A 26,486-nucleotide genomic window follows, 5' to 3' on the forward strand; every position below is an offset into this window, starting at 1 on the left:
AAGCTGGAGGCTCAGAAGAGTGGATGGTGTCAGCTCCACTCTGAGTCTGAAGGCAGGCAAAGACACATGTCCCAGTTTGAAGACAGTCAGACAGACAGAAGTTCCTTCTTATCTGTGGGACACTAAGTCTTTTTGTTCTATTCGGGCCTTCAACTGATTAGATGAGGTCCACCCACATTGGAGAGCGCCCTCTCCTTTACTCAGTCTGTCCATTCCAATGCTAATCTCATCCAGAAACACCCTCCCAGACACACCCAGAATCATGTTTGACCAAATATCAGAGCACCCTGTGAGCCAGTCAAGTTGACATATAAAATTAACCCTCATAATATCTATGTATATATGTGGGTGTGTGCATCTTACGATGCATTAAGCACTGGGCTGGCACAGGATAAAGAATATTATAATTTTTGCTGGGAAAATAAAACTGCACTGGAATAATAATTTAGAGTCATCCTGAAATATCATTTGCTATGTCCAAATACAAATTCAGGGAAGGATCTGAAAAAAATAAAATAGACAATGTAGCCAGTTGGCCACATGTAGAGAATGCAGACAGCCATGATGCCTCAGAAAAACTCCAGTAACTCCATAACTTTTCCGTGTCTTCTGTGCTCCTCACGGCTGAAGGAAAGACACCAACCGGTCACCCTGTTGTGGCCATGGTGTTTGGAGCTGCTGGCGGCTGGCAGCCTTGCAGCTGTGAGATCTGTGCGACGCTGGTTTCTCCCTCACATCCCTCTCTAGAAAATCTGTGTTCCCGGTTCATGTAAAGAATGCAGGGCAGTGTACTACACATATTTCAAGTGTGCAATTTGAACAGGAATCATACCATAATAAAGGTTAAAAAAAAAAAAAAGAAGAAGAATGCAGAGCAGATCTGAGCTCAGCTTAATTTCAAAAAGGCAAAGGCAACTGTCCTCAGCAAGAATGAATGACTCACTTCTTTAACCATCAGAAACGAAACGTCCAGCTTCACAATTCGATCCCACCAGCTGAACGTGGAGGAGGATGTGTGCTCCTTTTGTTTCAAAAAGGCACTGTTGCAACCATTTCCTTGCACCCCCACGCCTGCAACTCCTCACCCAGGCGTTCTTTTCACTTTGGACGGTGGACGGTTTGTAAGTGTGTCTAAAGAAATAGGAACAACCAGATAACCTGTATTTGCAGAGGATGCTAGAAATGGTGATCACAACCAATTAGGACAAAAGGGAGAGGTTGCCAAGAATCTTTGGTTGATAAACAAGCACAAACATTGTGACAGTCTGTAACATATGCCTTAGGACTGTATCTGTTTAGAAGAAGCTAGCTTCACCGTGACTAATGTTTCAAACCACAGCAGAACTTGTCTCTGGCGAGGTTAATGGAACAGAATAGAGAGCCCAGAAATGAACTCACCCAGGTATCTTATCAGCCAGAATTCCACCCAGCAAGCAAACAGGGCATTCCTCATTGTCTGGAGAACATCAGTATGCACATTTCCCACTGATGAGCACCTAATTAGAGCTAATGAAGTGCTCTCCTTGTAAGCAATCCTGTTGTGAGATAGACCATCGGATGACTCAACACAGCTGTCTCATTTTAGGCAACCCACGTTTAATTTCTCTCGTGGCATTTCACACTTAAGCCTTGGCAGAGAAGATTCAGGACCAGAGTCAAATTTTAAACAAAATTTGATGGACGCCTTTTGGGCTCTTTGAGCATTAGAGTTGGAGATAACAAACTCAGTTCTCTCAGCCTGCAAGACCTTTCGGTAGCCAATCGAGTTCCAAGGAAGATTTGGCCCCAAAGTTTAAGAAGATGGCAACTCATTCATCCATTAATATTCATGAGTATTAATAGAGTGGTCTTAGTGGTGACATGTCTCCTAAAAGAGAGATAATTTCTTGAGTTTGATTACGCTCTGCCTTTTCTAAACTCACATTTTTCCGGGAGACATAGTGTTTATCGCTGCTGCCAAAAATAGCGGAACATCGTGGTGGATGGCGGGGAGCACGCCTGGTCCAAGGGAGTTACGAGCAGTTTAACAAGCACTTGTGTGTAGAAGTCTGAGCGTCTGTTGGGTCCTTCCTGTACTTTCTGCCTCATCTTCCACTCTCTCTTAGATGGAGATACATATTGCCAGGTCACACTGAGAAGGACAACGAACGTTTCTGGTTTCCGTTTTCTCCACAGTGCTTTTTATATGGAGCCCCCCATGCCCTTGCAGTGCACTGTGCGTGTTTTTCTATCCCAGTGCCCTGAGACGAAAGGATTCCTTTCCTCCCAACTACGAGGACAGCGTCTTCTTCGCGGTAAGGACCAAAGCTGTTTCTCTCGTGTGGATAAAGCCTGATACAGTTTTGCTGCTTTTTCAGCGACTCAATGAATGTTTCTGTTGATTCCAAATCAGTGAAATTCCTGGTAAGCGTGGACAGATGCGTCACCACAGGTAAATGCTTTCAACGTCCACTGTAGTTGATGCTGAAACGTAAACAGATTCTGTAGCGCCTACATTTCCCCCAGCTTCAGCCATGCCAGCTGCAGCCTAGCTTCCCACAAATACAAAAAAAAGGGGGTGGGGAAGACAGCAAGAATCCTAAATGTCTAAACCCGAACATCTTGCTTGTCCTTACAGCCTGACTACCCAAGATGTCAGTAGGTGATTTGACTTCCATTCAGTCCTGGTAAGGTGGGTCGCAAGGAACAGCATCGACCTACTGCTTATAAAATCAAGAGGGGCTTCCCAAGATGGGAGTGGGGGTCACAAAAACAGTGAGAAGTGCCCCCCCCCAAATCACGGATGCTCCAGAGTTCTCATCCAGGGGACACGTCTGCAGTTGCTTTCTCTAAACCATCCCTTAAGATTCCTTCCAGCCTCATGCTTCCATCTCCATCGGAATAATGAGCTGGAATAATGAGCTGGAACAGAAAGCTGAACCCTCTCCCTCCAGAGCCTCCCAGCGCTGCGTGCTCGCACAAGCTCAGAGGCATGTAAACAAGACAGTCAACATCCTAAAATCTGCTGCCAAGCCTAAGAGATAAATCATCCTCCAACGGAGCCCACATGCACTCATCGGCCAATTAAACTTTATCTTGCATTTCTTCCGCCGCCAGATGGGTTTTGGTAGCAATGAAGGATGAGGTCCTCCAGGGGTCGTTCTTGGGAGGGGACTTCGAGAGTGTTCTCGAGGCTGAGAGCAGAGGGGGGACCATCTCTTGGAATTGAGATGGAGAGGAGTGCTGTTGGAACAGGACATTCTTTGGGAGGGGGGCCATGATGGATTTCAACGCTTAGATGAACAGACTTTCTACCGGAACAGACTCCCTTGGGTTTTACCAGGTAGATGGGGATGCCTCGCTCGTCTGTCTCTGTTTCTCATCCATCACGTCTCACCTGCCCCAGCCTGCTCCCACGACTCCACTATAATGGTGCCGGCGGAGGGTCCCCTTACTGAAACATCTGTAAATACAACGTACCTTTTCCAGTCCTCTTCTTCCTGATCTTACAGCAGCCACAGGTGCTTCTTGAAACACCCATACTCCTTGCTTTCATCATGGTTATGGGCTGAACCTTGCCCCTCCGAAATCCACATGTTGACGTCCTCAACCCCAAGACTTCAGAATGTCACTGTATTTTGTAGATAGAGTCTGGATATTTGGCTCATCTGGGTACATGTGGGATAAACAAAGTGTTTCTTGTAACTAACCCGACACTTGGGCTCAAAGGTCAACAGAGGCTCCGTGAAACATTTGCAAAGTTGGGGGGTTGGGGAGGGGGGAACTTGGGGTTGGACTTCCTTTGGCCATCCATTTCAATTCTCTGATTCCATTTTCTGCCTATTACCAAATCCACTGGTTTTTTGGTTTTTTTTTTTTTTTTTTTTTTTCAGTCTTCCTCCTTTTTTAACTTGGGTGAGTTTTTGTGAGACTTACCAATGAAATCCACCTGGAAGCTGCCCTTCTGTTAGAATAATGACCGTACCTTTGAACACTCCTCATCACTCTGCTTTGCTCCATTTCTCTGTGCCTCATTTCCCTGCACGGAAGACGCATCCTTGCCCTCAGTCTTCTTTTTCCATTTCTCCCCAAATGGGCTGATTCACAGTGTGTCCCTCCAAAATGACTTCATTATCACATCTGTCAGGAGAACCTTCAATACAAATCTGCCGTCCAAACCATCTTTCGTAAACACAGCCCTGCATGTATAAATGATTATTTGCCAGGAGTCATGTGATGGATGATCAAAAGAGAATTTTTTAAAAAGTGGAACAAACCCATTAATTTCATTCACAACTTGGATCCTTTTCAGAAGGGAAGATAATGGAGTGTTCCATGACAGAAATGGGGTATAAAACTCTGTATGATGAAAAACGCATATTCCTAAACATGGATCTCCTAAACGTAGAAGAATGTGTGGCAAAATATAAACAGTTCATCATTTGGCTGTGAGTTCATGAGTAAATGAATTTTTTTAAAAAAAAGAGTAGCTTTTGCAAGATACAATTCACACACCAAAAAATTCACCCATCGAAAGTGTATAAATCAGTGTTTTTTTTTAATATATTCACAGAGCTGCCAAATTACTATTCCAGTCAACGTTAGGACATTTTCAACACCCTAAGAAGAAGTCCATTAATTGTCACTGCCCTGCCTCCCCGAACGCTCCCAGCCCCTGGCAACCGCCAGTTTACATTCTGTCTCGGTGGACTCGTGTGACGTGCGCTGTAATGTGTGTTTTGCTTTTCCAAGTAGTCTACAATGTGGACATATTCCTTTCATGATCATTAAAAAAAAAAAAGCATCAAAGTTTCCTTCCTTCAACTTTTTAGTCTTAGTCTCATTTTCTGAGTAATGCTGACACGGTTGCCTTTAAATTGGAAGAGGCTGACCCTTCCCGAACTTTGATTTCATGCAGGTCTGTGTCCAGTAGGTGACTTGGGCTGCCCTTGACTGCGGCTCCTGGAAGCATTTGCTCACACAGCTAGATCCCCAGTCCTCTGGACAACTGTACAAGCAGCGGCAGAAAAAATAGCAGCTCACACTCACAGCTGCCTTCATTAGCAGGGTAAGTATCGGGTGAGCTGCTTCTGGTCATTTCAGCTGGGGTCCCAAGACTAGTGAGAGAACCCATAGACAAGAGCACAAAAAAGAGAAGAGAAAACCAGTTCTCAAGACATCGTAGACAACAGCACGCTTACAGAATATAACTAATGTCGCAGGTCTTGGTCATTGATGAAGGTTGAGCTAGTTGATGAATAATGCAAGGTTAAAGGTTATAGAGAATTTGGACCACAAATAGCTAATGTTGGTGAGGATGTGGAGAAAAGGGAACCCTTGTACACTGTTGGTGGGAATGTCAATTTGGTGCAGTCACTATGGAGGACAGTGTGGAGGTTCCTCCAAAAATTAAAAATAGAACTACCATAGGATCTAGCAATTCCACTCTTGGGCATGTATCCAAAAAAAAGAAAAAAAAAGGAAACTAATTTGGAAATATGCATGCACCCCAGTGTTCATAGCAGCATTATTTACAATAGCCAAGACATGGAAATGACCTAAATGTCCATCGACAAATGACTGGATAAAGATGTGGTATAGATAGACAGTGGAATACTACTCACCCATGAAAAAGAACGAAATAGTGCCACTGGCAGCAACATGGGTGGACCTGGAGATGATCATACTAAGTGAAGTAAGTCAGACAGACAAAGGCAAATATCATATAATGCCACTTTTATGTGGAATCTAAAAAATAATACAAATGAACAATATAACAAAACAGAAACAGACTCACAAACATAGAGAACAAACTAGTGGTGACCAGTAGGGAGAGCGAAGGGGGCAGGGGATTAAGAGGTACAAACTACTGTGTATAAAATGAAGACGCTACAAGGATATATTGTACAATTTTGGAATACAGCCAGTATTTTATAATAACTATAAACAGAGTATAACCTTTAACAATTGTGAATCACTATGCTGGGCACCTGAAACTTATATAATATTGTGCATCACGTACCCTTTAATGTTTTTGAAAAAGGTTATAAGAATTTGAGGGACAGAAATATAAAGAAACCAATGAAACGATTCCAAGGACTGTTGAACTGCAATGTCAGCTAATCTGAATAATTTGCATATCAGTGTCTCCTTCATAAATATTAGAAACATGTAAGAGAGAGACCTCCATCTATTAGCTTTGCAACAAAGGTTTTAAAATTTTCCAGGGGAAAGTAACTAGGTTTGCTCATTTATTTATTTTTTGATGGCAGCACTGGGGATTGAACCCAAGACCTCGTGCAAGCTAGGCACACGCTCTACCGCTGAGCTATAACCTCCCCCTTGCAACAACTTCTGAATTTATAATAACTTAAATATTGAAGATTTAAAAATGTTTAAAGCAGGAGAAAAATAAAAAGACAAAGAAAATGTGTCCACTTAGGGTCTGTCTCATTTTCTGCTCTTAAGTGATACAATCGTGGTCGTGTGTCTCTCATTGGAAGGCACTTTGGAGATGATCTGATCCACGGGAGGAAATTAAGAACCAGAAACACTGTGGGTCTTTTTTTTTTTAAGGTCACATGATTGGTAGAAAAATCAATTCTTCCTTGGTTGCTAGCTTTGGGGCACAAGTCTGCAGTTGCCTGATGCCAGAAAGACTGGGGATAGTGTTTATGCAACTTAGATGCTGAGAGCTTGAATGTTTTTATTTTCCTTTTGGTTTACATTTGTTTTTTGAATATTGGAGTTTAGAATTTATGACTAGTTGGGATGGGCAACGTGGGAGCAGACCCCATCCTCTGTTTCAGGCAGATGGCAGGGAAGAGTGGGCATGGAGAAAATAGAAATGTTAAAATGTGTTCCCAAAGATGTCAAGCAACAGCTGATTCTGAACAACAAAGACCCTGTGGAAATATAACCCCTCACAGATTAGAGGTTGTCCACTGCAGGGGGAAACCACAAGACAATATTAAAATCATAATGAACACTATCTTGCATTACATCTGTCTCATTGCTAAAACTTGAAGGTAACTTGCATTTTCGAGAAATGCATCACTGTGTAACTTTCCACTGATGGATAAGGTTCCCCAGTTGCCACCAGGTTCGTGATTCTCAAAGTGCGTTTGTTTATCTAGTCCCAGGTCCCTCAAACGCTGCGATTCCATGAGCAAACATTATTAACCAGCCCTATTAAAGCTCTGTGGTCATCCAGTCTGAGTTTGTCTAAGTGCTTTATAAACATCCTGTTTGAAAGGAGAGCTGTTTGGCTCAGAATGTTTACAGTGCATCCCATCACGGGAGAAATTCATCTGCAATGTAACTTGTATACTGTTTTCTGGGGAAGATGGGCGGTTCTGAGACTGTTTGAAGACCTGCACATTGGTTTTCCAAAAAAAAAAAAGAGCATTTCCACCCTGCCAGGAGAAGGATTCCTAGCAGATCCAAGCAAAACAAAAGAAAACAAAACTTTACACGTGTGTACAGAGGGCCTGGATTTCTAGAACAAATGCGCTGGCTGCGCCATCAAGGCATTGAAGAGGGTCACTGAAAGAATCTTTGCAAAGTGGACAAACTTTACAGGAATTCCGTGATGACCAAGTGTTCATCTTTAGGGCATTGGAGTCTCTATGTTGAAACATTTGTGCATTGATGTCTGTTTTTCCAGTGCAAAGTCATGCTCATTGTAAACGAGCAACCCGCCTTCTCTTATCTTTCACTCTCCAGCCAAAGTGAAGTAGTCCCTATGAGAACCTTGCAAAATAACCCGCACATAACTTGATCATCGCTCATGTCACAGTGACATCTGATTTCCACTCACTATCCTTTACCCATGCCCTCTAGTCCATGAAGTAGTGTTCAAAAGCACACATGTTGTTGTACTCACGTTTGTGCTGTGAGCTAATGCACGCTGAAATATATTCAGGTATCATTTCCTACCCTGTGAGTCCTGCCACGTTCGGAGCTCACAACCCACACATTCCATGAATTCTGAAGTTCCAGGTGGTGGGTGGACACCTGTTAACCTGTTGGGAAGAATGGCACCATTTCTCTGCTTCATCTCTTGAATTATTTTGTTTGAGTCACCTTCAAGATGGTGTGAAAGCTGGGACTGCTTGAGAAAAATGTTTCTGATATATATAGATATAGATATAGATATAGATATAGATATAGATAGATATAGATATATTTGTTGAAATAACCCAAAGGACTAGGTTAAACCAGAAAGAACTGTATGAGCCAGGACATCACTCTGAGCTCAGAGAAGTGAAGACACAGCCAATTTGAAGGTGAGTTTAAAAGTCACAGAGCAAAGACTGAGACATTTCCAAACGGTCGAATCAAAAACCCTGAAGGAGTATTTTGGAAAGGCAGGGCTGAGTCATATTTGAGGAAACAACTGTTGCTCATTTGAGAAGATCCACGAAAGACTTTCATTCTCTGATTCAGACGTCATGGTATGGAAGAGGAAACACAGCACCAAACACTTAGAAGGAAAATGGTGGACATTCAGAAACAATGAGGAAAGCTTAAAATAGCCAGGCGGCCTCCAAGCGCCCGGAGAGACGCAGAGCAGGCGTCTCTGCAGCCTCGGGACGGCCGCAAACTGGGAGAGAGTCTTGAAAGCATAAAAGAGAAAGTGCTGCCTGCGGAAACCTCTGCGGCGACTTGCGTCTTTCCCGAGTGCGAAGGGAATAAACATAATTCTGCCAAGCCAGAGGGGTTCCCTCTCGTTGACCCTCACTGTTGTTACTTCGAAAGGACACTCGCAGGAAGAAAGATGCTGAAGTCAGATAAAGGAAGAGGATGCAAGACTCATTGTGAGAAAAGGCGTGAAATCACCAGAGTGAAAACCGAATCTGACACTCACCATGTAACACCCGTTCCCTGCCGCCTCCACCACCACCAATAATCAAATTATGCCTCTGAGGGCATACAAGCAAGGTGGGACCAGAAGTAGGGCTGATACAACTTGCAGAATAAAAACTGGAATTGTCACAGTTAAAACACATTGCTTCTTTGGGAAGATAGTAAACACGTTAACTTTATTATTTTTCTGCTGATGTTATGAGGCACGTTAGAGTTCATCAGTAAAATAATGACTGAGAAGACGACTTTCTCTTAAATATACGGAAGTTTTTTGTTTTTTGGTTGTTGTTTTTTTTTTAGCTATCAGAGAAGAGAAAAAAAATATGGAAGTGAAGAAAGGAACTGGTTCACAGAAAACACAAAAAAAGCACACAAAAAGAAATTGAGAAATATTGTCAACTGTAATAAATGGACTGAGAATATCTGTTAATAGATATGAACTCACAGATTGGGTTGAAAAGAAATCTGAGATCTTGCTATTTGTAAAACTCTGAAACCAACAACCAAGAAAGGCTCAGATAAAGATATAAAAGCACTAAAATAGGTGAATCAGTATGAAGAGAAACTTTCTGGAGCCCTGTTCAAATCAAGCAAAAAAGACTTAAGGGAATTAAAAAGGGAAAAAAAAAAAAAAGGAGAGAAACAGGGATGAAAAAGGCTACGATGACATGATAAAAATTCTTTCACCAAAAAGTTATAAAAATACTAAAGTTCTTTGCACCTAGTAACAAAGCATTTAAATTTGCGAGCAAGATTTGGGAGAACTGTAAGAATAAACTGTCCAACCCGCAACCCAGATCTTTGCTTAGAGAGAATCCTGCTTTCCAGGGAAAGAGGGACATACCCTTGTATTTCTGAGGTTTTTTTTTTTTTTAACAGCTGAACTTAACTTACTTTCTCCTTTTTTCCTCCCTGAATGAACCTCTTTCATGATCTGCAGAAGAATCCGCAGTAAAAGCAGTGGTGTCTCCTTTCAAACGTGTGTGCTTTCAGTGTGCTCTGTGCCTGGGCAGAAGGACAAAATCAAGTCTCATTAGTGTAAAAATTAATGTCTTGAGATACAGTATAAACCGAATAAAATTCGTCTTTATTTTTCCTTAATTGGCCTTTTGACCACTCCATGGAATCCCAAAGCCCTAATACACTGTGCAGGGTCTGTGGTAGGAGTCGAGGGGAGCGTGGGACTCCGCCAAGCTCAGTCTCACGCGTTGAAATTCTGATACCTGGCCGCCCTACAACATGTGTGATTCATTAAGAAGGATTTTTGCAAGAGTCTGAATAAACTTGGAGACGGAGGCTTTCTGTCATCCATGTATTTTCACGGAACCAGGGGACGTGGTCTCGGGGATGACGGCCAGAACGCGGCCAGTTGGGAAGAAAAGGTTGCATCAATTAAAATCTTTCACCCGCCAGCCACTTTGAAAATGAAAGTTACACGAGGAAAATAAACATCCAGCCCAAATCAAAACCAGACGCCTGCAGCTCTGAGGATCCCTCTGCGTTGAGTTTCCACTCGAGCTTATTTTGCATTCCTTCTAAAATGGATGCGCCTTCTGGAAGTTACTTTGCGAGGCAAGATCTCGCATTTGTTTGGGACAACATGGTTAGATAGACAAACAGATTCCCCGGTTCTGACTCAGCAAAGGGAGATGGAACTCTGTTGTACACACGGGGACACGTCTGGAACAAATCAGATACATTCACTTGTTTCTAAGTACCAAACCCGGCAGTAGCTTAAAAGTAACTTGTGTATTTCCCCCTCCCCCTGCCCACCCATCCTTCACTGTTGAGGACGGTTGCACCCTCTGCAAATCTTTCATCCAGTCAACACGACCTTGAGTTTTAGGCATTTGATACTTTTTTGAGACACAGCACATCATGTATTTCTGGTTTTCTAAAAAATGGCTTCGTGGACACACAGAACTGCACCGACTCTGAAATCCACCAGGAGAACTTGGAAGCCGTGAAGGACTTCTCATGCTCGCTTGGCTTTGACTGAAGCTTCTGGGTGTGATTCTGTGCACAACATTTTCCTGAAAACCGAGTTACATAAGGGCATTCTGAAAGGGAGCAGGGCTCTGTGGAGTCCTCGCTGGTACAAATCCTTTCGGTGTCCTCCATTTCTTGTTAGCAGGGCATGGACTTCAGTCAGCCTCCTGGACCTTCCCTGAGTTCTGAAGGACAGAGTCAAAACAGTAGCTAGTCAGGGAAGGGAGGCGGGAAATGCAGAAAACAAGGAAAGAACAGTCAAGAAACAAGAGGGCAGCCTTGGGGGAGGGTCCTGCTTCCCCCTCAAGGCACATCCAGAACAGTGTCTCAGTTCTGCAGGAACTGAGGCCCCCGCCCAGGTGGAGGACGGTGCCTTCAGGCTGAGCCCAGGATTCCTGGAGCCCCGTCCTGGTGCCTCCCCACCGGCCCATCAGAAGACAGTCACACCCCTGCAGCCCCCACCCCACATTTTGCGTATTAAAAACTTCTCCCTGAAAACCACGGGGAGGTCAGGTTTTTCAAGCACAAGCCACCCATTCTCCTTGCTCAGCCCTGCAATAAATTTTTCTCTGCTCCAAACTCTGACATTTCCGTTTGCTTGACCTCCCTGTGCGTTGGGCACACAAACTTTTGCTCGGTAACACTTCCACGGTTTCTGGAGACAGTGGGAGATCCCTGAATGTGTTGTAACCAGACAGAATCAGACTCAGCTCTGTGCTTTCATGCTGAGCCATTTGCATTCGACCTGTCTCACCTGGAAGAGTGAGAAATAGAAAGAGAACAGAGAGGGAAACATGGTGGGGTTTCCACAAGAAAGCAGAAGGTGTAAATCCCCCGCCTCCAGCTTTAATCTAAAGAATCATTTTCTCCTTCCGTTCCTGCCAGAAGGGTCACAGATACCCTCATTGTCAAATGGTCATCATGCAAGTAATTGCCTTACGCTCACAACTTTTCTTAGCTCTAAAAAAAAAAAAAAAAAAAGTCGCATGCTTAGCATGCATGAGGTCCTGGGCGCCATCCCCAGTACCTCCACCACCACCAACAAAAAGTTGACATGTGATTTATAAGAAGTTTTCTGTTAAAAACAAAGTCCGTCCCTCACATGAGGCATGCACCCCCCTGCCCCGCCCCAGCTACCATGTTTTAGCGTGGATTGATGGAAAAGGCAGTTGTCTGCAGAATAGAACTTGTTTTAGTGGCATTTCTTTGACTTTTTTCCCCTCTTTTTGTAAAAATCTATTGCCTGGGGTGGCCTTCTTCATGACAATAAAAATTAAATAAAAATAAAAAATAAATCTTTGAAGGATACTACGCAGTAGCGAACCAAAGGGGCAGATGCTAAGTGAATGGACGCGTGAGAGAGTGGACTTTGTCTCGTCTCCGGAGAGACATCCAGTTGAGCCACAGAACCTTGTAAATAAGGCACATGTCGTGGTTGGTTATGCTGCAAAACTCTGATCCCCTGTATTGGTTTCACCTCATGTGAACTTACCAGTGGTTTTTCAACATTCATGAAGACCTTAAAAAAAAAAAAAAAATCGCATTGAAAGGAAACAATGATGAAACATGAAGTAAACTTGAAGCCAAAGAATTTGTCTCAACAGCTCCAGCAGACTTTACCGGAAGAAATCCGTGGACCTAATGTTAAAAAAAAAAAGGGGGGGGGTGGGGATGTTACTTCATATTCCCAGATTCCGCATTACTTTGTGGTGGTTCTTTCAAGAGATCTAAGATGATTTCATTTTCATCCTTTTTTTCCCTCTTGTACTTTTTACGTTTTTTGATGCATTGTTTTGCTCTGTTTTGTTTATAGAAACTTAGACATTTGCTCGATCTGTGGCCAGCGACCCTGATCTTCCCCCGAAATGTGGCCAAGGGCTCGGCACCACCTGGATGACGATGTTTCAATCCTGGTTACTGACTGTGAGTGTCTAGCAATCCCTCTATAAATGCTATTTCCAATACCATGCAGTTAAACACACCAGCATACACCAAAAACACAAAATAAATTCCGTGAGAGCCTCTCCAAACACACTGACCTCTGCGAGGCCGTCTGATCTCATGTTCAGCTCCGATGCTGAGAAAACCAGAACGAAACTGAAGACCCGTGTTCCTGCTGAGAACCACAGCCACAAAAGAGAGGAGGAAGTCATGGAATTGGGGACGATGGCTTTGCAGCTGTCTGGTTGTGATCTGGAGCTCAGGGGAAATCTGATGCCGTGTTTGTTGTGTGTGTATATATATTCACGTAGCGTATCACGGGTGGCACATTTTGAGCCCACGGTGAAATTAACACAAGACTAGTGATGCCATTAATTTAGACATTCTCTTGCTGTGCCTAATTTATAAATTAAACTTTATCGTAGGTGTATATGCATCCATATATAGGGTTTGGTACTATTCATGGTTATAGGCATCTTGAAATGTGTGCTCCAAGGATAAGGAGGGACCACAGAATTAAAGTGATGTATTAGAAGTCAAGGAACACCTGGAGCTATCAGAAGGTGGAAGATGCATGGAAGGACCCACGTATAGAGCCTCTGAATGGAGTGTTATCCAGCTCACACTTTGATCTTGGGTGTCTGGACTTCAGGAATGTGAAAGGATGCATTTTCTGTTGTTTTTCCACCCAGACGGTGGTACTTTTATATGACAGCCTTAGGAAAGTCATACAGACAGGAAAGTGAATAAGATTTCTTAACCATTGAATGCAGGACACACAAGAGAAGAATAAATACTGACTCCAAAGGTTTGGGCAGAGATGGAGAGGGTTACAGAGAAGGTCAAGTGTCCAGCACTGGGCTTGCCGAACAAAATGCCCATGAACTCGGATGTTAATCACTTATCCACGAAGCATCGAAGTGCAGGTGCTGAGGAGCCAGTTGGATAATGTGAGTCTGGAGCAAAGATACTGATGTAAATTTGAGGGTTGTTGGCAGATGAAAGTATATAAAGATGGAAGGTGCATCGGCCACCCAAGGAATAACAAAGATATTTACATTTTGTAAATTGCTACAGCACACAACTATCCTATTTTGGAAAACGCTCAGGCGCAACTCTGGGACCACACTTTCCCTCCTTTGCTATTCCTTGCATGACCGATACACCAGAAATGCGCACAACGTTGTAAATCAACCGTAATTCCATTTTCTAAAAAAAGAAATACGTATTTGCTCTTCCCCGGGTCCTGGTATAGAGCTGCTGAAACCCTTGGAATTTCCTGTGAGGGCAACCAGAATGGCGTCTTTTGTTATATCAATGAGGTGACCTTTGGGAAGCACGTAAGGATGGGGGCTGGTTGCTGGGGGAACCAACCACGTACTGAGGGAAAGGGCAGTCCCTTTTTTCAGCACTCTGATCACAGGTTCCAGCAGAATGCTTGGCTTAGGGCTTATATTAGCCACTGCTGGGTAATAAGTCATCACACGCTCAAAAGCCTTCAAACAAACAAACAAACAAAAACCACACGTCTACTATCTCATGGCTTCTGTGGGTCAGGAATGTGGGCACAGCTTAACCGGGTCCTCTGATGAGGCTTTCACAGAGCCAGAAGCAAGTGCGCCCAGGGCTGGGGGCTCATCTGAAGGACTTCCCACTAGGGAAGGATCCGCCTCCAAGCTCATGCATGCAGCTGTTGGCAGGATTCACTTCCTTAAGGGTTGTTGGACTGACGACCTACTTTCCTGGCTGGCTATCTGTCGTTCCCTGCCATGTGGACGTCCCCGTAGGGCAGCTCTCAAAGTCAACAGGTTTCATCAAAGCCAACGACAGTGGGCATCCATACAGAGAATCTGCTTGTAAGACGGAAGCCACTGTCTTAACGTCATTTGATCACCGAAGTGACATCTCATCACCTCTGTCCTATTCTCTTGGTTAGAAGCAAAATACAGGTCCCACCCACGTGCAGGGGGAGCAGATTATCCAGAGACTTGACTCTCCAGAGAAGAGCATGATTGGAACCATTTAGAGCCTGACTCCCACCTGGAGGAGCCATAATACATGTTTCTTGGGAGAAAAATAATAATCGTTGCTGGATGCAGAGCAAACAGAGAACCCAGCCTTTTGAGCGGGTGGCCAGGGTCTGTTGTCAGCTTCTGTCCTGAGAGTGAGAGCTGGTGAGGGGACTGAACCCCCAGGACACCGGGCAGGCGGGTGGCGGGGAGGGAGACCACATTACAAATGCACACAGCACCAAGCCCTGCCTGCCCTCCGTTGTTCTGAGAACCAGTCTGCTTTGCCTTCTAATCCAGCCTGCCCCATTCCTTCATGATTTCTCAAAGGAAATTAAAAATGTGTTCGGTTTTGGAGTTGGCCTTTTGAAAGCTGTCCCGTGATTGTGCTTCCATGCACCACAACAAAAGCAGACTTTACGGGGTTTCTTTCCCAACCTTTGTTACATTTTAAACTGCTAAGAGACCCAGTAAGACATCCCCGCACCCCCTCCTGAGTGGGGCTCCCAACGCAGAAACAAACTTGAACTGTCGGAGGCACTTTAGAAGTTGTTTGTTCAGCTGAAGAAGAAACACAGCTTCAGTGAACTTCAAAAACAACAGGGCTAAAATCCTCCCGTACCCTTGGCATAAATTAATTACCCTCTATTTTCCAAGCTGCGTAGGGATAGAAGTCAACAGCAGTGCACTCTAGAAACAAAATTGTGGACTTGTCATTTGAACATAAGACCCAAGAAACGTTACCCCAAAGGGCTGAACGTTTCCAGGACCTCTCATGAGAGTTTTACTTGGATATACTGTCATTTTCTTCTTTATGTGGCTCAAAACGGATTTGCCTTTGTCTAAGGTTTGCAGAAGGACTGTTTGCATTTGGAGCCAGATCATTCTCTGCAATGGGGATTGTAAGCTGCCTGGCAGTGTCCCTGGCTTCTACACACTGGATTCCTGCAGAATCATTCATTTGTGAAAAACCCAAAATATTCCCAGACATTGCCAAATGTCCCTTGGGGGAACAGAATCACTATGGATTGAGAATCACTGATAATTCGTGGAAGACAGGGAGAAAAAATTCCCCCAGACTTTAATTTTGGGTACTAAGAACCATATAACATGTCCCAGTATCACTCTGTCTGGTTAGCACCCTTGGCCTACGTCATTACCAGCACCAACATTTGCTAACAAAGCGGGTCTAGGTTTCACTCCCCTTGACTTCAGCAAGATTCAAGGTATGGTGTTTTATCTCTCCTAAAATGAGCCATAGCCGAGCGCACTTTTCCCCGCAGACCCTTTCTCTGGCATCTCCCCCAAGTCTTCAAGTGCTTGGGGTCAGTATGGGGTCTTCACCGCCCCTCAGCATCCAAGGACAGAGGCTGATGGAGATACGTAGGTCTCTGGGCTGTTTCTGATCCCATGTAACATGGAGAAGACTTTTTATGCCCATAAGCTCCTGAGTGAGCTGTTAAGCAGGTGACGGCTTCAACGGAACCATCATTAATTCATTAAACGTCCGTTTTCAGACAGACCTAAAAATGGAACATTTAGGTCTTCTGTTGTGTGGAATCCTAGCCAGGTTCATAAACACAACGAAGTGTTTTTCCCTTGCTCCATAAAATTAAGGACTTTCTGGTATGTCCAATTCTGTCTACCAAACACACTGTCTTCAATTTCCATGAAATAATTTCAAGCAAAATTCGATTTTAGTGTTTTGGTTTTTTTTAACGAAGTGAAGGCGCTCAGTGAAGGAATGGACATAACAATACACCAAGAAGAATTTTTGTAATTCCGGAGGAATCAGAATTCAGCGGAGTCCGCAGTGAAGAGCCACACAGACTCAGCGATGCGGGCAAAGACAACGCGCAACAGAAAATCACTTCTGCCAAGTCTGTCGGGAGCGTTCCAGTGACACGATACCACCTCATCGCAGGAGGAGTTCTTCAGCCCCATCCTTCAGCCCCGGGAAACGTGAGCATGACCAGAAGAGCACAGATGCAATATTCTCATTCTCCGGAAGGACCGGCGCGGGGACACGCCATAAACCACAGCATGAGACACGTAGGTCTAAGCAAGTGATGTGGTTCTCCCTGAAGACAAGACCCCACCTTTTCATAGCTGCAGAGGTAGGACTAGGCCTATGAAGTAGCTGCCTCGCATTCTTTCCAACAGCGGTGGGAGACTGGCGCCTGAGAACGAAAACTCCTTACTCCTCCAGGGACAGCAGACTCACACAAATACCTCCAAATGCAGCCCCAAATAGCACATCTTTGTGTTCTAATCACAAGTTTTCTTACGAGTCTCACAGCATCTTCCAGCCAGCTTACGATGCCGTGAAGGTGTTCACAGTATATAAAGGAATATGTCCAAATCCCGCCCTGGCACCTCTCCACATTTTGGGCTGGTGCTGCTTCTCAAACCCCCTCCAGGCTTTCCCTGGTTTTCCCTGGTTTTCATCCACACTCCTGTTAATTAAGATGAATTTCATGGCTGCCGTAGAAGGTCTCAAGAAATTCTTGGCCACGGTGATCAGAGCTGTTGGCAGGAAAATGAAAAGAAAACCCACACTTGATTTTGTGATTTTGCATGAAGTGGAATGATTATGTAATTTAACAGTCAAACTGAGATTGAAAGATTGAAAAGGGAGGAGGATCTTTGCATACGTTCATGGGCACAGGTGTAAACTGGGATCACGCCAGGCAAGCCAGGGCATAGGGTCACCTCACCAAGACCGGAAAAGGCAATGAAAATGTGGCGTATGTATAGATACACTGGAATACTATTTAGCGATAAAGTGGACTGAAATTCTGATACCAGCAACAACATGGATGAACCTCAAAAACATGATATTAAGTGAAAGAAGCCAGACACAAAAGACCACACATTACAGGACTCCATCAGTATGAAATGTCCAGAATAGTTAAATCCAAAGAGACAGAAAAATCAGTGGTTTCCTAGCCCTGCGGAGAATGGGGGTATTTCCTTGGAGTCAGCGTGGAATTTCCTTTCAGGGTGATGAAAAAATTCTGAAACTTTGATGGTGGTGATGGTTGCACAACACGGTGAATCTATTAAATGCCACTGAATTGTTGTCTTTGATCTGTTGATTTTCAGTTATGTGAATTTCACCTGCATAAAAATAAAAAGGAAGTGTCTGCCATGATGAGTTCAGAAACGTCAAATTCACTTTAATGTATCCAAATAACCCTCATCCACCTGGGATGTCCTGAAGAACTCAAGCTGGGAGTCTTTGCCTCTCAGTATCAGTATGCCTCCATTGTTTCCTTTATATCTTCCGAGGGTGTCTGTGGACACCCAGAAGTGATTTTTTGCCTCATCCGGCAACATCCTACCCTTCATGATCACACAGCAGAAGCAATCATCCCTCTGTAAATGCTGCCGCTCAGGGAGACACCCGCTCCCTGCACAGAACCCCTGTTACTTTCTTTCCACCCTATTGGGCTCAAGGTCTTTGGAGATGCTGGCCCAGGAGGTCTCACAGAGCTGTGGTTCAAGACACATGTGCTCACTCATCCTGAGCTGAACCAATGAAATCCTGACGCGGAGAGGAAAAAAAAAAATCAAACTTGCATAGAATCCCTGGTAGGAGACATCACATCCCAACAATAACATCCACCAGCACCGATTTGTGAAAAATGAAATATTGGCTGTTGGAGGCTGGATGTTTTCTCTCTCACCACTTCCATCGACCATGTCGATCAGCTGAGAGATCTTAGGAGCAAAACAAAAAAACAAAAAAAAGTGCAACTCAATCTTTCCACCGTGAGATGGGTGCATGTGTCATTTTGTGGCGGGTGGAGAGCCATCTAGTGTGGCAATCACAGCTTTGGCAATGCTCAGCTCCCCGCTGCCGAGTGCAGAAGATGTCACTCATTCTTCTTCCATGAAACGCGCCTCTGCAGTCAAGCTGTTGGAAAGGCCAAAGTGGAAAGAACCTCTGAGTGGGTTGGCTTTGCTGTTTCCCGGGTGCCAGCCCTTGTGTGTATTGTAATTTTTTTTCTTTTTTGCAGGCATGCGTTCAGCACCCTTTGGGAAAGGGAGAGGTACACACAGCTCCCTTCCATTAGCTGCGATTCTGGATGTCCACAGAAAACACAGGTGTTCGTACAAAAGACAGAAACCATCCCAATGAAATTCAGGCAATATTTCCTCTCCAAAGAGTTCATTTTCTGAACCAAAACTTATATATATACACACACACACACACACACACACATACATATACATACATACATATGTGTGTGTGTATGTATGTGTGTATATATATATATATCCGTAAAAGCATTCAATGTCAAAATACTATCAGCACTTTTGCCTCACAGAAGAGTAGAGAGAAGGGAAAACTTGTTTAAGCAACACGTGTAATCAAGGATGTGACATGGCTTGGCTGAGAGTCTTACCAGATGCCATGATGTTATGATACATGGAACACAATGTCTTGTTTTGGTTTTTTCTTAAACTACATTCATAGATTTAACATGATATATGTTAGGAATATATACACACACACACGCATACATATGTATATATAATCTCACACATGTTAGAATAATTCTGGCAATGTGCTCCTGTTGGTTTCAGGACTTGTTACAATGTGTTACTGCTCTCAAATAGCCAACAAAATTAAGATAGTCTGCAGTTGATGGGCGTTAAGGATGACATTGCTCCAATATTTAACCAATGGCAAATGTGTGCAAAACCGTGAGTTCAAAAGACATTTCCGTCGCAAGTAAATGAGTCATCGGTATGAAAACTAAAATGTGGGGAAATATAGTCAATAGTAGTGTAATATCTTCATATGATGACAGATGGTAACCAGATTTACCACAGTGATCATTTTGAAATGCTTAGAAATACCAGGTCAGTATTGCTGGGTACCAGGAACTCATGTTGTAGCTCAGTTATATTTCAAAAACAAACAAATATACAAACCCATAGAAGAATTAGATGAAGGCAGTCAAAAGGCACCAAAATTCCAGTTATGAGATAAGTAAGTACTAGGGATGTCATGTACAACATGATAAAGATAATAAGATGAAAGTTGTTAAGAGACTCAATCCTGTGGGTTCTCATCACAAGGAAACAATTTTTTTCCATTATTTTAATTATATATATATATATATATTTAATTATATATAGACTTCCTGTCAATAATATCAATAAAACTAGAAGGAAAAACGCTAATTGGAATATATGTTTTCTTACAAGGAAATATAAATCACTAAATTGGTTCCCCAAGAAGGGGCAGGGTTTCAGAAAGGGGAGAAGAAACAGAAAAGAGAAAAAGGATGGAAGAAGAAATTCATTTGACTTACAAAGTTTTAAGGCGAGAAAATTAGGGAGTCGTATAACGGTTGAGAGAGGCTGGGCCTTGCCTGTGGCTGTTTAGAAGTCACCTTGGTGTGACTCGCCAGTTGTTCTGCCAAAGACGAGGATGAATCGTCTCAGCGAGCAAGTCTTTTTTTCTTGAGTGTGTCTAGTATTATTTTCAGATAAGCAGACCCAGTGTACATGGCGGGGCTGCGGAACGTGCCCTTGGGAGACTGTGAGCTGGATTTCAGGAAGAGCCTAAGAAGATTCAGCATTTCCCTCAGGATACCCCCAGGAGAGCATCCACAGGCCTGGAAGCACTTAACCACCCCTTGCTTACTTGAGAAAATTCAGAAAGGATTATTGAAACAGATTGGAATGTTGAACGAAACTTATAAATGTTCCTAAGCTGTGTTCATTAACTGAAAAAGATGCTGAAACAGGACAAATGATGAGCTGGGAATGTAGCTAGGGTAGCACTCCTCCACCCCCAGAGGGGAGAGACGTTGTGAATATTTATGACAACAGAAAATGCTGGACATTGACAACCAAGAAAGTGCAAGAGAGAAGTTGTCAAAGGGAAATGTTTTAATTTTCTTGGAGGGCTGAAAAATACCAGAGGCGAGGAGGAGGAGGAGAGGGTGGAGGAGAAGAAGGGGAGGGAGAGGAGAGGGGGAGGGGGAAGGGGAGGAGGAGGGGAGGAGGATGGGAGAAGGGGGACCAGGAGGGGGAGGGAAAGAGAGGAAGGGGGAAGGGGAGCAGAAGGAGGGAGGGGGAAGAGTTTGGGGGAGGGGGAGGGAGGGGAGGAGGGGGAGGAGGAAAAGGAGAAGAAGAAGAAATCAAACCAGGAACTCTTACCCGTTACGCTGTCAGGTCTTTGGGTGAATGTAAAATGCATTCACCCACCAGGGGAAGACAGGGCTTGGAATTCAAGACATCTATTGCACACGCATTGTTTGAGCTGTTGGTGCGTCAAAGGCAAGGTGCCACTTGTGGGCAGAGTATGGTAAAAATGGAAATGTGACGCGCAGGGAAGGGAAAGATTCCTTGGATGTTTGCATCACACTGAGTATGGCGCTTTCTGCTTTGAGAAAGGAGATAGCTCTAACGTGAGACCTTGATTCACTCTGGCAGACACATTCCTTCAAGGAGTGATAAAAGTCAGGGGGCAAACCGGATATTCCAGGTGGTTCTACCTTTGAAGACCTTACAAATTACAATTTTTGAGTAGGGGCAGCTTCTTACCTGTTAACAAATGCCATCAAGGGAGGGAAAATAATAGAGAATCAGGTGGAGATCAACCCTACAGGTGGAAGATTTGAAGTCCAGCTGCAGCCAAGTGCATCTTAACTCTTTGGATGCAACCAGCCAGGAATGAATTAGGAAAGAGAATGCTGTGCTGGTGTCACATTCAGAGGTCACTCAAGTTGCCCAGAGTGACATGACAGGGACAAAATTGGGAGTAGACCCAGAGTTAAGGTCTGGTCTCCCTATGCGTTGGGACTCCAAAGGCCCCACACCAACCCCAGTCGCTCAGTGTGAACTGGAAGATTCTCAAGTATCTGACGAGGAACTTCCACGAAAAGTTTCCGGTGGGGAAAGCAAATGCACGTTGGAGGAGACGGATTTCCCCGGAAACGCTTCTTTTAGGGGAGCGCTCAGATGTTGATTCGTAAAAGTCAAACCAGGCCCTTTAGTGCATGTAGTCTCTCTGCCTCATCCCGACGGTGGGGTTGGTGAGTGACAGTCTTTCTGAAGCAGGAGCATGCTCCAGCATTTTCCCAGAGAGAAAGAAAGCATGGTTTTTCCCTCTCCCCAGTCAGAAGATTTTAAACCAGTTTTATTTGAAAATCCTGTGTTCTGGGTCCTGGGAAATTCTGAAGCTGAGTTTCCTTCCTGCGTTTGTTAGAAAAATTGTATTTGGTGGGTATAAACCAGAAGCCGTGACATTTCAGGCATTGTTTCTGTGAAACTCTTAGATGTATGTTTTAACATGCATTTCTTTCCCCTAAAATACATTGGTTTAAATATAATTGTTCTAAAGGAGGTGGTTTCTTGAAGCTAAAAACCAGACTTGCTGCCTCCTGCACGGGAAGCCGTCCTTTCCTGCGCACACAAAGAAGGTCATCCTTTCCCTGGCACTCAATCCTGAACGGAATTCCAGGTGTGTGTCCTGGACAGAGCTGATGTAATAGAGAAAACAGCTGGAGATTCATGGAGGTAGCTGCTTATCAGACATGCTGAGTCATATTCAGCTCGGTTCATCCCAGTGAGCAGATGATTCCAGGGAACGTCAACCTGCATCACTGTTACTGCAGTTTCAGAGAACTTGTAGGACACATCTTGGGTTGCACAGCCTTTTAGTGTCCACCTACAGAAAAGCAGGGCTCTGGGCTAGAGTTTCCAGCCTACTTCCCATACACCTGGGACAATCTTTAGGGTTGACCCCCACCCCCATTCTTTGAAATCATCTACAATTCACACTTCAGGGTGCTTAACCAAAATGAAATCTGTGCATTTGGAAACTCTGTCTACATACTGAAGCACATTTCCATAGTAGGTATGCATAGATGTATGACTGATAGATGATTGATGGATGGATGGATAAATGGTAGGTTAGATCGACAGATGACAGATTAGATAGATAGGCAGCAGATAGATAAACAGATGATAAATGATAGATAATAGAATGATGATAGATAGATAAAGGATAAATAGGTCAAAGACTGATAGATATAGATAGATGACAGATAAAATAGAGAGATAGGTATAGATAGTTTATAGATACAAGATCAGAATAGCCAAATAGATAAATAGAAAGATGATAGAGATGATAGGTGTTTAGACTGATGATAGATAGATAGATAGACAGATAGATGGATGGATGGATGGATGGACAGATGGATGGATGGAGGGATGGATAGATAGATAGGTAGATAGAAAGAAAGGTGGATGGATAGATAGAAAGAAAGAAAAAGAAAGGTGGATGGATGGATGGATGGATAGATGATTGGATAGTTGATTGGGTGGATGGTTGGAAGGATGGATGGATGGATGGATAGATAGATATTTTCTGGGTCTCTGTTGTGCTGTTGTGTTAATTCTTTGGAACCATGCATGCACTAATATTCAACCATGCTTACTAAAATTTGAGAAGTGAGAACATGAAGAGTCATGTCTCAGGAGGTACATTTATCATGTAGGGCTTCTGTTTGGCCAGAAGGAAATCTCCACCACAAAAATGACAACACCCATGTGTCCCCAGACCCCTCTCTCGATGACTCTGCCTTCCAGCATCGTTAATCTGTCCAGTGTCAATTCTCGGAGTGTGTTATTAGAGAAGCAGCCCCTACCACGGGCACCACACAGCCCCATGGCCCGTGAGAGCGCAGTGCAGCCAGTTGAGGGCTGGCTGGGTCCAGGCAGGTGTGATTAACTAGGGGACGTTTCCCACTCCAACACCCACACAGAGGAAACCAGTGAGACACAGATTCACTGGTCATCTTGGCAAGAGCAAATGCTGAAGAATGTAAAACTCAGCCTCCACACCGACATATGTGCCTTCCCTTGCTCCTGGGGGTGGGGGTAGGGGGCAGAAACCTATCTCCAACGTCACAGTCAGGGGCAGTCCAGTCCTTACCACAGCCTCGCCCACCTGGGAGCCTCCTAGGAATTTATCCTAGCCAGGGCCATGGACCCTTCCGGATCTCAGCCACATCCTTTGTCTGCCCCTGGACTGGTTATTGTCTTTAAGCTTTGTGCGTCTGGGCATCAGTACACGTGTGTTTCTACATGAGTTTGTATATGCATGCTTGTCCATGCCCATGTATTCGTGTGCATGCCTGTGTTTACGTTTGTCTGTATGTGCGTGTTTGTACACCTGTTTGGGTGTGTGTGTGTGTGTGTGTATGCACGCACGTGCTTATGCATGTTTCTGTATGGATGCGTCTCTGTGCGTGTGTTGGCGTGCGCGTATGCGCGTGCCCGTGTCTCTGCGTGAGTTTCTGTAGGCATGGATGTGGGCATGCGTCTGCGTGTGTCCCTGCCTGTGTGTATCCTCCAGAGCCATCCTCTTCTTGTCATCTAAGGTTTATTCTAAAATAAATCCTGAGTTACACCACGCCTTCAAACCTGTTTCCAACAGGTAAAAAAAAAAAAAAAATGTTCCCCTGGAGAAAGTTCTGACAGATAAATGAGAATTTGCTTAAATGCTTAGAGATCGTATCTCAAACTTCACACAACAAACACGTCCACGGTAATGTGTTTCATCTATAAGAAAATCACATGATGGGTGTTGGCAACAGATTTCTCTCTAGGGCATTCAGATTTGAGTTGGATATTTTCATGCACACCCCAGTGAATCTAGTCCTGAATGTATGCTGTCTCTCACACACACACTCACACACCCATGTATACATGGTTCTCCTAGACCTCATGGTGACCTCTGAGAAAGATAAGAAACAGATCCTTTGCACTTCCAAATCCTACATATATTTAGGCTCCGAGTGGGGAGATATGTGGATGGTTCTGTCCCATGGATAATGTAACCTGCAATTATATTCTTTTTTGCAGAGACAGATTGCAGGGTGATCCAAGTCAGCTCCGTAAGGAGCAGAAGAAAACAGCGTGTCATGGAGACAATTACTGTGAGCGTAGCACCTACCCCAGTGAGGGCCACGGCGGATGGCTGGGTTAGAGTTCCCGCCTCAACAGAAAAACCGTCCCTAAAAATCCCAAGACAGAAAGGAGTCCTTGCCTGGGATGGATGGTGGGGGCAGACGGCTCAGGTATCAGACACACTAAGCTTGGAGATTTATGAGCTTGGAGGAGGTGAGCGCTCCGCTCTGTGCCTCCGGGCAGACAGCTGCGCCTCGGTGCTTCCAGGGGAGGTGACGTAACTGGTCTGGAAAAGGCAGGCGAGGGCTGAGCGCTGGTGAGACGAAAACCTGCAGCGTCTGCAGAAAGTTGGGAGGAGATCTTAGGCCGTTTACCGGCGTTATCTATCACCTTCCTTTCCAAAAGCCTTCCCCACGGGCGTTTGCACCGTCCCTGTAAAACCTCCAAATGTCACCGCCCAGAGGGGGAACAAACGTAGCCTGTTGAAAAAAATGTTGCTTTGGCCCATTGCATTCTTTTTTTTTTTTTTTTTTTTTTTTTTTTTTTAAAGATAGATTCTTGGAGCCACAAAGAGGGTCTTACCAGCAGTCCAGATTTAAACACCTCTTTGGGGGGAAGAAACTAACTTGGAAAAGATAAGGAAAACAGGGAACTTTCCCAAAGTGATCCTTGGAGCGTTTGGTGTCATTGGCAACTGTAGTGGGTCTATTGTTCGAACATCTCCTTTCAAATCACTTCCTGGGAGTGAAGGAAGAGCCAACGATGACCATTTGGGCATTTGCCAAAATCAGCTCATGTTGCTTTTTTCCTGGTTAATGCCGTCTTCTCGGCAGTGACAAAAGAGGCAGAGGGAGAAATGTGCTACAGTTGCCATTGGACTCAGATGCCTGGGCTGCTGGCTGTACCCAGGAATTCCTGGCTTCCTAGATCTCACGTTTTCCACTCTGCATGCACATCGGCTCACCCTCTCACCCAAAAGAAAGTCTTTCTAGAAAGTTATGATCATTTCCTGGCTATGACCCCAAAAGCACAGGCAACAGAAGAAAAAAAATTAAGAAGTAAACTGGACTTCATCCAAAGTAAAAACTTTTGTGCATCAAAAGACAGTCCACAGACTGGGAGAAAATATTCGCCAATCAGGTCTCTACTAAGGGATTCCTATCCAGAAGATGTCAGGAACGCCTCCAACTCAACAAAAACTAAGCTCAAATCTAGGGAAATCCAGGGAAACCTAGGAGAGGTGGAAAGCAGGTGGTACTAGCGTCCCTTAGAGCTTGTGGTCACCCATCCCGTTGGCTCTGGGGTGGGGCCGGAGCATTTGCATGCTCTGCAAGGTCATGGGTGGTGCTGATGCTACTGGCCAAGGACTCCAGCCTCTGGTGTCGAGCCCACACTCTGCACTGCATGGGTGTGGTGAGTATCCACTGATGGTTGCTTGGTTGCTCCAAGGCGTGAGTTACACCATGAAGACAAACAAAACCATTCACCTCTTTTACACGTCCAGGAAGCCCCGAGTTACGGAATTCGGGCAATACCTTGAAGACAGATGCGTCCACCTGAATATTAAACTCATATGCCAATGATGGTCCCGGTCATGGAAGTATCTCAGAGGGAAGGTTGCCATGGCCAAGTCAACGTCTGTTGGGCTCTACCACGAGTGACAGCTCCAGGTCACTCAAGGTCATGTTAAGGGCATGGAATTCCTCTGCCACATCCACATTGCGATGGGACATGCAGAGACGGGCACTCCAGCATCCACCT

The 26,486-nt window shown here is 44.4% G+C and overlaps 1 long non-coding RNA gene across 2 annotated transcripts; it reads left to right on the forward strand.

Annotated features, from left to right (window-relative positions):
- Positions 1-813: 813 nt before the first annotated feature.
- On the forward strand, positions 814-25,201 carry LOC135320407 (uncharacterized). 2 transcript variants are annotated; one of them, XR_010379571.1, is made up of 3 exons: positions 814-5,047; positions 12,650-12,759; positions 24,681-25,201. It is a non-coding gene; the product is annotated as an uncharacterized LOC135320407 (long non-coding RNA). The 2 variants fall into 2 exon arrangements; XR_010379570.1 differs by lacking the exon at positions 24,681-25,201 and having other exon boundaries at positions 814-2,431; positions 2,618-5,047; positions 12,650-20,740.
- The last annotated feature ends 1,285 nt before the right edge of the window (positions 25,202-26,486 follow it).

Source organism: Camelus dromedarius, chromosome Y (genome assembly GCF_036321535.1).
Source record: "Camelus dromedarius isolate mCamDro1 chromosome Y, mCamDro1.pat, whole genome shotgun sequence".
Taxonomy (NCBI): Eukaryota; Metazoa; Chordata; class Mammalia; order Artiodactyla; family Camelidae; genus Camelus; species Camelus dromedarius.